Consider the following 17,738-nt stretch of genomic DNA (forward strand, 5'->3'; position numbering starts at 1 on the left):
GTACATACTTAGGAAGTGCAATTTGGCATCTCTAAAAGTTCAGCAGTTTATTCATGGCAATGAAAGTTCTTTGGCATGATAATGATTCCTACGATTGAGGCTTAGTGAACAGGGTTTTGGTTTTTCGTCCTGCAGTACAAAGTGCTGATTAACTTGAAGTAAAAAGCACGGAGATTTAATCCACTGAAAGTAACAGCATGAATGTTCTTAATCCATTCATTCTATTCAGTAATTTTATGAGCAGTTCTTTGTACAGCAGTGCATCTTGCAGGAGCTGTAAGCCATTTTTACACTTCATTTACGTAACAGAGGAGATGTGATTTGAGGATATGACAATTAAGGGAATCTCTCTATATGCAAGTAGAATTCTAATTGAGGGTATAAAATTGCTGCATCATTAAACGTCTCAGAGTATATGGTATCAAGGCCATGCCATGGATCTCCTAGACCAGGAATAATAGAAGCTTGAGAGCTCCCATTTGAATGGCATCATTTTAGGACAAGAGACTGCTGAAGACTAGGGAAAAACTTTTCAGCCAAGTCAGGGCAGGAATGGAGCTTGGAGCAGTAGAATTTCACCAGAAGCAAAACACAGCACTAAGGTAGTATTATACAGCAGTCCTCTAGATACTAGTCTACAATTCCACAAAAAACATTTTTCCCCTGGAAGAACCATATTCACTTGCCTGTGAGTATATACTCCTAACCACTAATGACCTCCCCCCAAATCAGATAATGGCTTGGTGTGGTAAAGAGTACATACGTGGTATGCACTAAGGATGTGAATAAGTCAGAAGTATGTGTAGAGTTCTAAGTGAATATCAATTTAGCAGGTATTTAAAAAAAAAAAAAAAGTTGTGAACTAGTTTGCTTTCATTATAGTCACAATTTTACAGCAGAATAGTCCACAGTGTGCACGCAATCACCGATGTCACTTTGACTAGTTGCCAATGCCAGTGATGTGTGTATCCTACTCCAACCTGAAAATCAACTGCCCAGTTATACTTTACTTAGTAAAAGTTCATCTCTAGAAATATTTTTGTGGGGTTGATTATAAAGTAGAGACGTAAGGTAATACCTTTCAAACAAAATTTCCAGCAGGCCAAAAATTTGAGATGTCCATGATATGCCTTCCTGAAATGCAGTGCCAGCTGTGTGGCTGACACTCTGCAATGTCAGAATACAAGATTGCCAACTACAGCCAAATAGCAGGCCAGCAAAACATTTACTATGTATACAGTTACTATGCCTTGGGCAGAGCATAATTTGCTTACAACAGCTAAACACTTCAGGCAAGAAGTACTAAAATATACCGTCACAGAAATGCAGAGGTGTTTCAGCTTTTGTGAAGCAGGTTTTCCAACTACCGCTTTGTAGCATGTCAAAAATACAGACTAAAATCAGCACCTCTGACTTGACTGAGATACAGAATTCTTATATGTACAGAGTTGCAGCTTGCAATCACAATTGATAATCTTCTAAAAAAACCAAAGCCCTTTTTTCTTTATTTTTTAGGTAGAAAGACAGAACCACAGAAACATAGGATAAAGTAATTCATAAGGGATCTCTGAAGGTCGTCTAGTCCAAATTCCTGCTAAAGGCCGGGCTCAATTCAAAGTTAGATGAGGTTGTGCAGAGCAGTCTCCAGCTGAGTTCTGAAAATCTCCAAGGCTGGAGATTCTACAGCTTCTCTGAACACTTGCTCTACTGTCAAAGCCCTCTCAGTAAGACCCATTTTTCTCACAACTGATCGTAATTTCCGTTAGCGCAACCTGCAACTGTTCTTCTTTCACAGTGACAAAGAGTCTGTTCCTGTTTGTAATACGCTTTCAGAAGTAAAGAGTGGAGTTATATTCCCCTTCCCCACCTCTTCTTCTCTTCAGGCTAAACAAGCACAGCTGCTTCGGTCTTTTCTGTCCTCCTCTGGATTCTCTCGAGTTTGTCAATGTTTTATTGTACTGAGAGTCCCAAAACTGGAACCAGTGCTCTAGATGGAATTTCATTTGTCCTTTGTTGAAAAGAAGAATAACCACTTCCCTTGACCTGCTGGCTCCGCTCTTGCTACCATTATTAGACAGGGCTACTAATACGGTGTTTGCTTTCACTGCCACAAAATTACTCTGCTGTACCATGGTTAATTTGGTGTCCACCAGGATCCCCACCAAGACCTCCTTTTCTGCAGAGCTGCACCTATCAAATCAGTCCCCAGACTGTGCTGCTGCATGGGTTATTCCATCTTAGAAGCAAGTCTTCCCATTTGTTTCTGTTGAACTTGAATGAGATTTTTCAATCCATTTCTTTAATTTGTTGAGGTCCCTGTATGGCAGCCCTTCCCTCCATCAGCAACCATTCTGCCCAATGTGGAATCGTCTGCAGGCTTGCTGAGCATCCACACCATCCAATCACTCCTGTTGTTGCTGACTGATTTATTTTTTTTTTACCTTATGCCTGATGCCTCCTTCCTCTGTCCTCCTGATCTACATTTCTAGCTCCTGACACCAGTCCCCTTCATGATGAGTTCATATTCCCCCACTCTATCTGACCTTTCCTTTCCTATATACCTTGTCCACACCTACAAAAAACAGTGCTGCCATAAAACTTTCCTTTCCTACTATCCACATTTATCTCACCCAAATTGATTTCTGATATTTACCATACTGATAACTTATCATAGATTTTGAGTGGGAACTGGCACCTGAAAACTGGGAGGGAGGGAGGATGGTGGGTTGGTCCAAACACATAGCAGCAAAGACAGCACCCTGAGGAGACACTCGTAGCTTTTCAAACAGGATGTACTCTCCCAGACTTTGAGAAAAAGTGATAATTGGTTGACAGAACTTTAAACTGATTATCATTCAGTAAACTAATCATGGTAAAACCTAGTATAGAAGATTATCCAAGCGTATTTTGTTTCAGGTGCAATGTTGTCAACACCAAGACATATTCCAGCTAAGAGCAGCAGCAAAAATAAATTCTTTGAATACTATTTATAGAAAATATGATTTTCCTTTCTAGTTGCAGACAAATCTATACTTTCAGTAGTTTATGAAGCTTCTGGTTGTTGTTGTTTCAAATGAAGTGTTTGTATGAAGCCAGACTCACTGCTGAAATATAACAATGTAAAAGCTTTTGTTTGGACATAGGTTGTATGAGACAGAGAGGCTTTATCATAATAGAGAAAAGGAGGGCAATTTGACTTTAAATTAGAACATTTTCACTCTAAATTAACCATGCAACCAAAGACAAAATAAGAATAGCATAAAATAGACTAAGATGCTTTAAAAAAAATAAACGAAAACAAAATCCCAAACCTGGAACTCCAGGTATTTTTGTAAAAAAGGCAATGGAGTTTTTTTTTTTCCTTTTTAAGTTCTATGTAAGAGTCTACTTTCATGCAAAATTAATTTTCTCTCATCAAAAATCAGAGATTCAAAAGTTAAATTTGAACTTTTGAAGTCTTATCTCTTGTGCATATGAATTTTTTATGTCCCTTTTAATTACATAATGATATAATACCCTTTGACTCAGGTCTCTCTTTATTAAGGGAGTGTTATTTTTAAACCAGTTCAATATTTTGAGCTGTCTCAAGATTATAATTACCTTAGAAGAAAACCTTTTCCCTGAAAGGAACATAATAAAACAGCAATCCAAAGAAGAACTCCAAGAAGAGCTAGAACTTAGCAGAATGGCAGATATGCACCTGCAGGAGAAACTGCTGACATTTTTCTCTCAAAGTCATACTGATTTTCAAACATATTTATTGACAAAATGTCATATACAAGATTGAACTACACTTCAAAGTTCATTTGTAAGGAGATCCCAAATGAAGCTGTGTTGGAGAAAGTGCTAAATTTTGCAGAGTAGAAATATGGGTAGAAGATATTCTTAGTTCTTCTAGCTTCAGGCTGATTGATTTGCACTAATTGCATCGCTTTGTTTTCTTCCATTATGACTCTTTCATAAAATCTAGATGTATTTTATAGAAACTGATCTTCCTGAGTTTATATCATATATTCAGTCTTGATAGAAAGAAAGATGCTTCAAAGCATATAAATTCTATAAAAAGACAGCTTGCCTTTTGGGTGATTCTTCAAATGGATAGGCTTCAACATAGAAACTATTTAATCTATTCCTATATTGAAATTTTGATTGATACTGAAAACTCTCCATTTCATTTGTGATATTCTAAGCTAATGGCGGTTTCTGAAACTGCCATCAATTACTGATGTGGACGTGACAAATAGTGATATGAAGCTCACCCTTTTTTTAACTCAGCATACTCAAAAGCTTTTTCCATTAAATTTGCAAATATTAGGATTAAGGGATATGTATATGTTGTCTGAACCACCTGTGAACTTCAGATACTGAAACAGGCTGGTATTTCACAACATTAGAAGAGAGATCTTGCAAAGAATGTCAGAGAAAGGGATAGCATAAGAAGAGACTGTAATTTGTCTTTCCCTCAAGAATTAACAGTAAACCTCATTCTTGCCTTGGAACTATGAGCAAAATATAATAATGTCTTTACTTGAACAAGGCAATTACTGTAATTGAAAGGTATATGGAGAATATATGTTTTGTTCAGCAAGCACTGAGAGCCAAAGCATTTGACAGAAGTAATTTTCTTCCGGTATCTGGGCCTTAATTCTTAGAAATCTGCACTTGGTCAATCTCTGCACAAAGACACCACAGGTTCTAATCAGCTCGTGCAGGAATCCCCTTGAGTTACAGTTTCCCACAAAACGGTCCTTTACTTCCAAAATAAAACCTTCATAATCCTCAGAGGTCATGGAAACATAAAAGAAAGCCAAAAGCTCAACTTCATGGGACTCCTTTTCTCTCTTAGGGGCTAATTAGCTATTTCATTTAAATCCCAAAGTAGGGAGGTTGCTAATCCTTGACTTCAAAGTTCTCCAATTCTAAAATGTAATTAAAGAGAGCAACTCTTTCTTCCAATCTGGGAAGAGTTGACTCAACATTTCTGTTTCCTTTCTTTCCCCATTTCCAAAAGAGCCTCGATCTGCAGGAATCCCTCCCTCCCATTCAGCTCCTCGAACAGCGCTGGGGGAGGTAGGGCTACTCTGAGTGCTAGCTTGTAGTTTTTACCCTTTCTAGCAAAATATAGATATGTCTTTACTTGAACAAGGCAATTGTTGGATGTAGGTTTTAGGTACTGGTGCAAAACAACTGCTCAAAGTGGAAATATAACAACATAATGGAAGGATATGGCACTGTCAGTGGCGGACAGAGAACATGCAAGCACATACAGCTAGAATTTTCATTAGAGTGTTATTAAAAATGCTCTACGCAAATATTTCCTAAATACTCACTAGGAGGGACTAAGACCTGTATATTCTAACTTAACTTCATAGGTAGTATCATTGTCATAAAATCTTTTGACACAATTGAAAACAAAAACTTATTTAAATATTACAAAGAAACCACATTATTTTCCCAAAATACAGTTTTAGTGAATTTCAACACGAAGTAGAAGCACAACACTTTTCAATATGGATTTTTTTATTAGAGATTCCATTATATTTTGTGAAGTAAAAAGTAAATCAGTATTAGATTTTTTAAATTACAACAAATTATAGCAAGTCGGCTTTCTAGTTACCATGGTTACAGGTCCCAACAGACCATTCTTTAAGAATTTTCTCCCCCGCCCAAGATAGCAACAGTCTTTTAAAGAGGTTATCTAGACTACAGCAAAAGACAATTTATAGAACATTTATGCTGATATGCAAATTAGCAGAGCTTTTGTTAATGAGACTGCCACTTGGGCACAAGCACTGGCATCCTTGTACTGAGAACGACAGCTGCTGGAAATTATAGGTCTTAATTCTAAATAAACCATGAATTCTCTAAAAATAAACTCCATAGCATTTTAGTTTGACAAATATGAAAAATATTTACTGTAACTATCTGACTAACCTATGAATAAGAATCCAAGACAGTGGCTTTTTCTCATGCTGTCATTTCTGAGTAGAGCGTTCATTCTTGTCAGGTGCCTCTGTTCTATTTTGCACTAATCTCTACAGTTCTTCTATAATCATTTACACCATAATTAGTAAGCACCTTTACTCACAGATGTGTACTAAGCAATTTGACCTATGTGTTACATGGGATTGTTCTGCCCATTTTGCTTATCTTCTGGAGCTCTCATACAGGCTTAATGTAAAGGAATTTAACAAAATTTGCACCGCCCTCCCCACCATCCCCCCCCAATTTAAAGGGAAGGTTGGTCATATGTATTTCTTTTCAAGATAACTACACAGAATAATGCAACAAATGGATTTGCAACCAATCTCATTCAATAGGCATCAAACTTTACCTACAATACCCAAATATACTCACTGAATTGCCAGTTCCCCCAAATTTTCCTTTCAGTTTTAATCATCAGACATACTCTGATTTACAAACATACAATTTTCAAACTTCTAGAAACAATGGTTTGGAATGACTGCAATAATAAAGATTAATTCCTAAGCCAAAACTGATATTTGCTACCCTTTTTCAACAGAATGATGGAAGTCTACTGCCAGTATTATCATATGCAACTTTACCAATGTCAAAGAAACTGGGCAGGTTTAAGCTACGAATGGCTTAGCCTGGCCCACGTTGAAAGCAAGGAGTATCTAAATACCTCTAAAAACCTGAGCTTTTGGGCTTTTTTTACTTCACTGGTTTCACTAATGGAGACACGTTTGATTTCCTAGTATGCTATTCTTGCCACTGTGTAAGGAAATAAGAATCCAAAACTTGTGCAACAGTTATCTGGAATGTATTAATGTGGAGGAACATACATGAAAGTCTGTTTGAGATTTACAAGATTTGCCATGTGTGTTTCTTAACATGAAGGCTGTTTCATATATATACATAATTTAAAAATTATGTAAGAAGTTTCCCTGCATTAAAATATCCCCTAACTATTGTGTTTTCTATTTGGCTTAATATCAACATCATTCTCTTTTTCCCCTAGAGTCCTACACTAAAACTGTTTATCATATCATACAGCTACTATAAATTCCTGGTTATTTTTATAAGACAGTCCTTTTACTACTAATAAATTATGCTAACCTAATCTTAACCTGCCAATATGTTTATTTTGTTGCTAATACAGGACATTATATAAAACTTTGGTGAAGTTAGAAAAGCAGATTAAATATTCAGTTAAATATTAATTCAGCAATCCATCAAGGTATTGGACCATCTGCTAAGGACTCAAGAGTTTCTTATCATTGACAAAGAAGGGAGAGAGTGTGGGCAGCAGCTGTAATCCCGTTCAGGTAGATGCATTTCCAGGTGTGGGAGAGAAGTCATCATTCCACGCTTATTTAATAAATCAGATCTGCCTATCTAAATTGCTATTTAAGTACCTGAGATTCATCTAGGTCCCCACCAATATAGTCTGCTTTCTAACTCGGGGTGAACGTATTTTCCACTCGCGCCCTTTCAGCTCGGCTGTGGGTAGCCAGGCAGGGAGCAGCCATGAGCCAGAAGACCAGAAGGAGCATGAGGGGACATATTCCTAGCAAAGTGTTTGGCACTGGGCTGTCTCCTGGCTGCTGCTGCGGTGCTATTTCTTTGTCTAAAGCAGTCCTAAGTAGAATATGTTCCTGCTCGTGGGACTGACCTGGAACCCCAGTAATTCCTGTTCTACGTTCCCTGGATATAAGGAGAGACTTGCCCCCCTCTGACGAGCTATCCCTCATGACTTCTGTGCTTCTTACTTGCTGTGGTCTGAGTATAACGCGGAGGGAGGAGCATGTGCTCACTCAGCATGGGGATTAGGACATAAGATGATGAGTTCAATCTTTCTTGAAATGAATAGAGCCAAGAGCCCAGGCTGCCATTCCTCACACGTGGGGCTTCTCTCTGCGAGACAGTGATGGAGGTCAGAAGTAGGAGTAGTAAAGTAGTAAGTGTGAGTACAACCCACACTTAGGCACACATCCGCAGTAGGTTATGCAAATAAAGTTCAAGGAGACATGCACCAAACACTGACTACTGTCTCTCTATACTTGTAGTGGTGAGCTAGATATCTGACATAAAAAGACCTGGACTGCCTCTTCTCACTGTCTGAATTGCATGAACAGCACGTCTTCAGGAGTGGAAGCCTTTCTTCATTCAACTCATAAGGCTCCTATGTGGGTATTTTTCTCCCGGCTGTTTCTCAGGAGTTAAACAATATTTATATGATGTGCAACCTGCACCTGCAACACTTTGTGCTTGCCATTTTATCGTTTAGCTATCTAGAAATCATGTAACATTTATAAACTTTAGTCAAAGATAATAATGGAGTGATCATGCTTCCACTGTAAATATTGCTGGAGATTTTTTATTACTGATTACCGGTTAATTGCTATGGCCATTCTATCCCATTTGTTTTGAGGAGAACAAGTATTTTAAAAGGTCATGAATAATAGCAACAACAACAGGGCTAAGCCAAAATTCTCCAAGGCTCTATCTAGACTAAGATGCAGCTGTATGCTCTGGTCCTCGTCCCCTAATTGTAGAAACTGGGGATCTAAATAGACTACATTGTGGCTCCTTTATAGCTCATGAACCCACGTGTTCTGTCTTTGGAAATACAAGGCTGATACTCACGTTGATCCCACCTTGGTTGGAAGTCAAGTTACAGGAATGACATATATAGACCCTTTGGCTGGGACACAGCTTTACTAACCTCCTACACCACCTGTACAAAGCCAGGGGATGGTAAAACAGAGGAGTACCTCAGGAATAAATACCCATACAAGAAGCACTAAAATTCATTTTAAATGATAAAGATTGTGATATTTAATTATTACAGCAAAGGCAGAGAGTCCTTAGAAAGACTGTATGCGTCTCCCTAATACTGTAGGCAGGGTTCGTGAGTAATTTTCCTTCTGTCAAAAATTTTCCCACTGTCAAAAATTTTCCCCTACACAAATTTGCCACACTAATAAAAATAACTAGCATCTCGGGCCAAAGGGCATTTAACCCTTCCCTATTAAGTTCACAATATTACACATTCACTAAAGACTCTTTTTAAGCGTTCATTGAAAACTGTGCACAAATTCCACCAAATAATACCCACGCAGCAGGCTGGAAAGCGTTGCCTGGCAGTACATCTCTGTTGTCAGTGGAGATCTTCCCTTACACGAGCAGAGCTTCATGTGATATAACTGCTCTGTAAGGAGCTGTGAGCTTCTGACCGGGTGGCCCAGGCAATACACTGTCAGTAACTGAATGATATTTTTGGGCTAAAAAGACTTGGTTTTTCCCTCATAAAAAAAGAAAAGAAAAAAAAAAGTATATAGATTTCTTTGCTTGAGGGATCCCTACTCCTTACAAGAAAAACAACAGTTATTCTAAGAATTATCATTACTATATGCACCCTCACAGGATTAAAATATGATCCTTTCTAATACTTTGTGATATTCAAAACAGAATAATTATTTATATTTCCCACAAGAAGAAATGTATTGCATTATTTTGTTTTCAATTACTTAGCTTTATCAGCTGGATGGGATAGAAACAGTGGGAAATACAGTTATATGTACTGAAAGCACATACCTACAGAGAACTGCAGCACTGCCAAATTACTGCCACCAACAATAGATAGCTAATTTCCTTTAACTGCTATGATTCCTATAAAAAGTTATTATAAAAGCTGGCTTCTTAAAATCTAAAGCTTGCTTCATAGTACACTTCCGATACCAGTTATCTTAGTGTGACACTTCTGAAAAGCGTAAGATCAGCAGCTTCAATTATTTATTAAAAACAGGTGTTGTTAGCCCCAGTACAGAAAATGAGACTGGCTGGGAAAACTGTATTACATTTGTCTGATTTTCAGCTAAGACTGTTCTAATAAAATAAAACAAAAGAAAACAGAATTATCACAACTGATCATAAAACATCCATTTTCTAACAAATCCCTAACATTTTCATTGTTGCATATAAATATACGCAATTTAAGAGAAAGCACAGGCAAAAGTTATTGCAAGTGTTGGAAGCATTAAATAAGATGTTGGAAGAATAGCAGAAAATTGATTATACAGAATAAAACTAATGGACCTTGACAGCACTGTCTGCTTCAGCTCTTCCTTTCTGCTTCACTTTTTCACTGTCCATTCAGTTTAGGGCTACTAGTAAAAAAACTGTAAGTCTAGTAACGCTATAGTGCCCAAACTCTTGATATAGAATGAAAAAGTGTCTTTGGCACCTAATAGCCTTCTGTGAGCTGCTTTCCTTTTGCTCCAGCAGCATCCAGCTTGCTTCTGTATTCATCTTTTGGTCTAAGTGGCAACATCATTTGCTTCCTAGTTACACTGGAGATGACTATTCTCTTATGACAAGGTTATCTTCAGTGCTGGTTAATTAGCAAGCACATGGTAGCAGAGTCGTCCATCTTGCCCTTTACCACACAAACCAGGCATTTATATGCAGCACACGCTGCAGACTTAATATTAGGACAAGTCTTGCAGTGGTAATCAAGTTCTTACACTTGATTTTTTTTTTTAATGGTAATAATTTATTTCTGAAGTTCCACCTATCTATCCATTAAATGATGAAGTGTCAGGGCACAGAGGGGAGCAATCTATTATGTTGTCTATGCATAATTTAACTCTTAATTCAGAAGGGGGGGGAAATATATATCTAGTATTAAATAAAGCCAATTATTCTCAAGTGCATTAGTGTTTTCTTTACCTCCTCTACAATCTGCGCTTTTAGGTATGTGTAACATAAATCTAGCAGCTTTCCAATTTATACTCTTTATACAGCAAAATCTGTGACTGAGAAGTCTACAACATTGACCTTTGCACAGAGGAGTCCTAGAACACAGAAAGTGTGAAAACATTGCAAGAAGCTATAAAAAAGCAGAGGTCTGAGCGTCTATTCTAAAATGATTCTAGGACACAAGTCACCACACTTGCTCTCACTTTTACATAAACTCTGTGCAAATCCTGGCATTGTGTATGTCAATCAAAATCCTGTTTGTTGGTCAATAAACAGTAATAAAAACATCCAAGACACTGCTTAAAAAATATTCAAATACTGTGCTATTCCTGTTGGGAAAGTGAACTTCATAAATTTACTTATAGGATTAATATGATGAAGACTGCAGACTAAATAGTATACAAGGGATCCTACACATATTTGTGAGTGTACTGAATGTGTGAATGTACTGAATACAGATTATTTTCCTTTTATTCATTATAGAAATAAACATTACTACATTTTATCAAATAAGTTTAAGATATTTCAGATATATATTTAAAGGTAGACTTTTAAGAACTAGGTTTAATTTTAAAATATCTTGAGACAGAAGGTTTATGCTATGATCTTGTCTTTCCCTGTCATCCCCCAAATAACTTTGGAGCCAGTGGGCCAATTTCAGGTAGATTTAGCAGAGGGGTAGAAGGCTCAAAGAGAATTTGATTTCCTAAAAGATGTTATAAAACTGGGGACTAGAAAAAGGGGAGGTAAACAGATAACTGCGGGCACAGCTACATCCTGAGACACCATTTCCTGAGAGGAAGGTAGGCAGAATATAACAGCCACACAGCCCATCTGAAGGCAGCTGGGCCAGGCAATCTGCACATATCTAGTTGCAGACTAATGACAAAATGCTTTATCTGCAGGGGTGTCACAGACAGACCCAGGAAGGAACAGATGTTATTGCCATGGAAGACAGATCTGAGAGATTAAAGGACAAAAGTCTGTAGGAAACCAGGCACTCTCATTAGCTCTACAGCTGATGGAACAACTAGTACTATACTTACATACATTCACTAGCATGCTTAAGACATACAGCTTTCCTAGTTGGCTGAGCGGAAACCTTTCAGTGGCCTGTTCCATAGGTGATGTGTACACATTGACGGACAATCTTCACTAACAAGACACCATTTTTTGTTGTGTGACTACCAAAGGACACATGGTGTTCCCACCAACTGAGGGGCGCTCCTACAGCTCTCATTTAACCACCACACTGGGCAACAGAAAGACTCAGGGAAGCACCAGGGGCTATGTTGTCCCTTGCAAGATTTACTGAATAGAAATACCCATAACTCCTGTTACCTACAACTATACTGACTCAATGGTGCAGATCTTACTAAAGGAGTGTCCCACTGATGACCTCCAGCTCTTAACAATTTCACAAAATATTGAGGCCTGGCTTCACTGGAGACTGTCTGCCGAGGATAAATCCTGCCTCACATTTGTATGTACTGAGAGTCACAACACAGCGAACTGCTGTGCTCACAAATCACAGCAACCAACAACAGACAACTGATTTCCTTTAAGCATATCATAAGAATATGCCTGCCTCGGGACAGACAGGCAGCCCTTTTCAAGAAATTGTTCTTGCCCCTAAAACAGAAAGAATACTTGCATAAGGACAAGTAGATTAAACTTTTTATCTTCGAATTGAAGATATTTAGAATTGCTTTCTTGGTGACCACAAGCCCAATTATGTTTGCTTATGTTTATATTTGCGAGGCTGTCCTAGACACCAAGACTTCCTTTTACAGAGGACAGCAAAGTTAACAGCATTACTAGACAGACAGAAATTAAAATACTGTAGTGCCTATATGCTCAACAGCAAAAGAATCAGTGAAAGTATGTGAACTCTGGACATACTTTCCCTTTCCAGTATAATTCTGATGTAAGTTGTTGAAAAATACATGTTTACATAAATGTATATAAATGTATATGGTACTTTTCAATACAACTGCTTTAGGAAACATTGAATTGAGCGGTATACAATATTATTGTATTTAACAATGTCCTGACATCCTAACAGCTGATGTCCTTTCCTGTTCCTGGTGGGAAATTTTAGTTATTCGAAGTGTAGCTGTACTACATTAGTATCATGGAAGATGATTTCCAGCTTGTACAGGAGGTTTTGGATCTTCTGACAGATATCTTAAATAAGAACAAAAGCATTTTTGACTTAAGCCTTTCCATGACAGGTTTTCAGTCCCCTACTGACTCCGGACTGAATTGACTGCTTATTCTTCAGTTTTGCTGACTGTGATGAGAAAAGGGCCTGGTTTTACACAAGGCCTTAATTTGTTTCTTCATCATTTGCTAAAGAAATTCCAGAAGTTTCCTAGCTTTGGGGAAGATTGGCCAGATTTTGTAATTAGACCGAAGCACACATTGGTTGAAATTTTCTTAATCTTACATTAATTATTGTCCACTTAAGAGACGAGCTGTGGTTGCCAGTTTAATCGCTTTACGAGACTCCATTTATCATTCATGCTAAAATGGCCCTGGGTAGGTTCTTTTTATCCATTATAAATCAAAATAAATAATGAATAATGATAAGTAATTGCAACTAATGAATCAGACATGGCACTCCTTATTCCCACTATATCAGCTCTACACATGTGCACTGCTTAGAAGACACAGAACCATCTTCACAGATAGCAAAAAATAGCAAAGAGGGTGACGCTGCTATTCCAAAGAGCTTTACAGCAATTCAGCATTCAGCACAAGAGAATAATTTGGAATTAATGTGAATGCTTTAACAACAAAGAAAGAGAACAGTGCTTATTTTCTTGTTGCAGAGCTGGGAGGTGGACTTGCATCATGAGTGAAACATTTTTTGCATAGTTATTAGTAGTGTGTGGGCTACACATGAGAAATAGTACTCAGGCCTACACTGCTTCAATTTTTTCATACCATTTACAAAATCCCTTAGTTCTATAAAAATAGACTTGTGGATCCTTGCCAGATTTTTTTAAATACGTTTCATGCTTACAAAAGTAGTCCTGTAATAAATTTACACTTTTTCCATTGACGGTTTTGGCTAATATATATCCCATATGGTGGTGAATTAAAGATTAAAAATTACGAAGCACTCTTATTGTTGGGGGTATCATAGGAGTTCTCATGACAGACAGACAAGAAGATAAAAATAAATAGTTGCTGTATATGCGCTTTTCATTGTTTTATACAACTTCTAGGTCACCCAAAATCCAGTATGCACAGAAAGCTTAAGCTAAAGGAGCATATGAAAGTTAGAGAACGATTATAGTCATCTTCCCTGATGTGTAGTATCCAAAGATACTTGCCACAGAAGGAATCTAGACATAACACATAGCAATTTTGCATGCAATGTAAATTTGAGCCACCATCACACTATAATGTTTGACAGATCAATACTCTATTTTATAATAAATTTTGAAAATAAAAAAAGGCCTCACTGTTAGCCCAGTTGAACAAACTAGGCCAAAAAACTGTTAGAATTAAAAAAAATATACAGCAAAGGTGCACATGTGTGAGTGAAACTCACTTTTTTGTTAAATGCTTTAGAAATAAAGACTAACTTAAAAAAAAAAAGTATTTTTAGATGAGAAATGGGAATACTTAGTTCTAGAGATCTTGAAAAGTTTTTGGTTTGATGTTTTCACTTTTTCAAATCGTTATAGTCAAAACAATTTGCTAAATTCAATACAAATTGTTTACCTCAATCAGAGAGTCATGCCTCAATGGAAAGCGGTAGGCCAGAAAACTACTTCTGCTATAATGTGGGAAACAGCTCTATGAAGGTATTCATGCTGATCTTGTAGGAACAGCTGAATGATAAGAAAGTCTCTATTATAGCCTTAGTCATAATGGAGTACAAATATGAGGCAAAAACCAAAATACATTCATTTGATATTTTTAAGTAACATCGAAAAATAACTGACATTTGATTTGAAAGAAAATAGAAAGAACATTTATTTGAACTGCAGCTGTACAAAAAAAAATTGTTTGCAGATTTTTTCCTACACTTCATACATTGTTCAGCAGAGACCGTTCTCACAACAATAAAGAGCTATACAGCAAGGTATTGAAGTCTTGCTTTAACAAAGCCAATTGCACCCTTCAAATATCTACTGTTTTTGCAAGGATCACTTTCCCAGGGCACTGCGTTGACCATACCACCAGTACGCAGCTCACTTAAGCATAAACTTTAATTGACTTGTCTTTGCTCAAATTTCAAAGCACTATACGGACTATTGCTTTCCTGTATTTTTTTTTTTTTTCATTTGTCACAGTTTCTGTCCCTGATCAAATTATGACACTTACACTGCTACCAGCTGTATTTCAAAATACACAAAATCTTCAAAGTTGTCTCGAATGCCTAATAGGAGTTTCCTGTAAGCATCCGCAGAGACTCCTCTTTCACCTCCTTCAAATCCCTCCTTGAAATTCTCCACTGCCTGATGCCTGACAGTGATTAAGTCGCTGGTACGCTGGTAATGCTGCCTCTTCAGCTGAGCAGCTCTGTCTCGTTGTTTCAACCCACTTCCCCATCTGTCTGTTGCAACCTGCCATCTCTTGTCTTATAACCTCTTTGAGCAAGGGCAATATTTTCTTGCCGTGTTTATATACTACCTGGCACAACAGGATGCTCATGCATGACCGAGAATGTAAGTTTTGATCAAACACTGACTAAACATATATAAAACCATATATAAATGAAAGTGTTCGGCTGTTCTGAGTTAAGTTTCTGTTCTCTAATTAGAGCAAAATGTTCAGCCCCCCAGAGGAAATGAAAGAAAGTCTGCCTGTAAAATATCACTGTCCTCTGGGGGCTTGGCATAAAGCTTGGTTAACGTGTGTATAAACCTGGGTAGAAGAGAGGAATTATTTTTTTTTGGGTAGGGCTTACACTACTTACTATCAGTAGGCCCACAAAAACTGCAGAGGACTGAGCTGTTATCGCTCCAGCCCTATTAACACTATTTCCTCTTCCTGAGACATGCTCACCAGGACCTGCAAGAGTCCTCCAGCAGGGAAATGAATGTGTTCTCTCCATTTCTCCTGTGGTGAGGACCTTCCTTAGTATGGGGGGAAACAGTACCATGGCCATTCTCTATCTCACAAAGCCACTGAGAAACGCTGAGTATGTGTGAGGATCTGTCCTTCAAAATCCAAAAAGAAATAAAATATTTGTCAAGCCCACTTTATCAAAAGAAGCAATTTAGAAGGGAACATGTAAATCCCTTTGTCACAGGTAGCAAAGACAGGGAGGCTGCAAATGTCTTGTCCCGAGGCTGTACTCTCATAACTCAGCATTAATAAGCACAAGTGACAGAATCAAGAGACGCTCAAGATAATTCATTTATATTGGATAGAAAATTAGACAGAAGTACTGAGTCTTTTTCACTGTCCCAGGATGAAGAAATATTTTGCAACAGGAATGCAATCATTGAAGCATAACAAACAAAAGGCATGCATCTGAAAAGACATCTGTATTTGCAGGACTGAAGCCAGGATTTCCAACTCATGGATTACATATATGAATTACTTAATCATTATATTTACAGATATTTAGCTGAGTACATTTTCTTTTTCAGCCTGTAATGGGAAACAGCAGAGATGCTTTTGTAAACCAGACCCGAACTATTAAACCAGGGAACTCCACATGCAACGTTTTTTTGCAGTGCAAACCACAGGAGTCGAGAGGATTTTAACTAATTAAAAACTATTTTGACTGTGTAAGAAAGCCTGAGGAGAGGCAGGACTAGGAAACTGATTCAAGGCAGGGATGACTGAGAATGCTGAATACTAGAACAGGTTATGTGACATCCTTGTCTGTATAGAAGAAGGTGACCGGAGAACTCTAGGTCCAGAACTAAATAGTAATAGAGAAATTTCTACCTATACACAGGGCAAAGGATACATTTTAATTTTTGTAATCTCTGATTTAGCAATTAGAGTCTAATAAGGGGATAGGAGCTGAAGAATATTTGCAGAATCCACAAAAGCTAATGGAGATGATAGATATTTCAGGGAGGGATTTCAAGAAAGTCTCCTATTTAGAGGCACTCACCTGTAAAACAAATTTCTGCTGAAGATTAGGATGACCTCCGTAGAGCATTAAGAGGAGAAGGTGTCATTTTTTTATTGCCCAATGACCTTTCCAATAATTTCCCTGAGATTGTCTTCAAGCCCATATTGAATAAGGCATAACTAGACACAATTATACTATACCTAGACCAAGGTCTGCCTGTCTTGTGATCCATGTTTAGACAGTGGCCTGTGGCTGATGCTGAGAACAGTCAAAGAATAGGAGCAGCGTGTAGTGACTCCTCCTCTTCTATACCATCCCTGTTTCCAGAATACTACAGGTCAGGTCATTTTCTGTCTGCCGACATTTTTATTCCATTCGTGATTCTATTTTTTTTTTTTTAACATGATAAGTTGTAATTGCTTTTTGAAAGCAAAAAAAAAAATAATAATCTGCTAACAAAAAAAAAGCCATGTTACGGTCTGCTCTGGATTATCACTTAACCAAAGGAAGACTTCATGTGACAAACAATTTTTTGGTGTGCTATAAAAAAGATTTTAAAAGCAGTGATTTTCCATACCTAACAGATAAAAATGGTTATTTATCACAACCTAATGAATGCCTTAAATGCCAGTGACATGTTACATGGAGGTACTTACATAGGTACGTTCACTGTTTCAACTGGCAAAAGTACACGACAAATAGCTCAGCTCAGTTTTGTATTTACCATGCATTTACCAGTTGAAAGGGAGGGGGACTCAGTGCAAAGATGGCTTCTCTTTGCCAGTCATCAGCTATAAAAGATGGTATGGAGAGTGATAACAGAGAAAGTGAAGGTGCCTGCAGACTTATGGACTGCAAAATGAGGGGGTTTTGGTTGTCACCAACTACAGCTATTAATTATAACCCAATCATTACCATTTGTTGCTTTTGCTTTGCAAAGTGACTTGTATTTATATGAAAC

Source organism: Charadrius vociferus, unplaced genomic scaffold (genome assembly GCF_000708025.1).
Source record: "Charadrius vociferus isolate BGI_N301 unplaced genomic scaffold, ASM70802v2 scaffold230, whole genome shotgun sequence".
Classification (NCBI taxonomy): Eukaryota; Metazoa; Chordata; class Aves; order Charadriiformes; family Charadriidae; genus Charadrius; species Charadrius vociferus.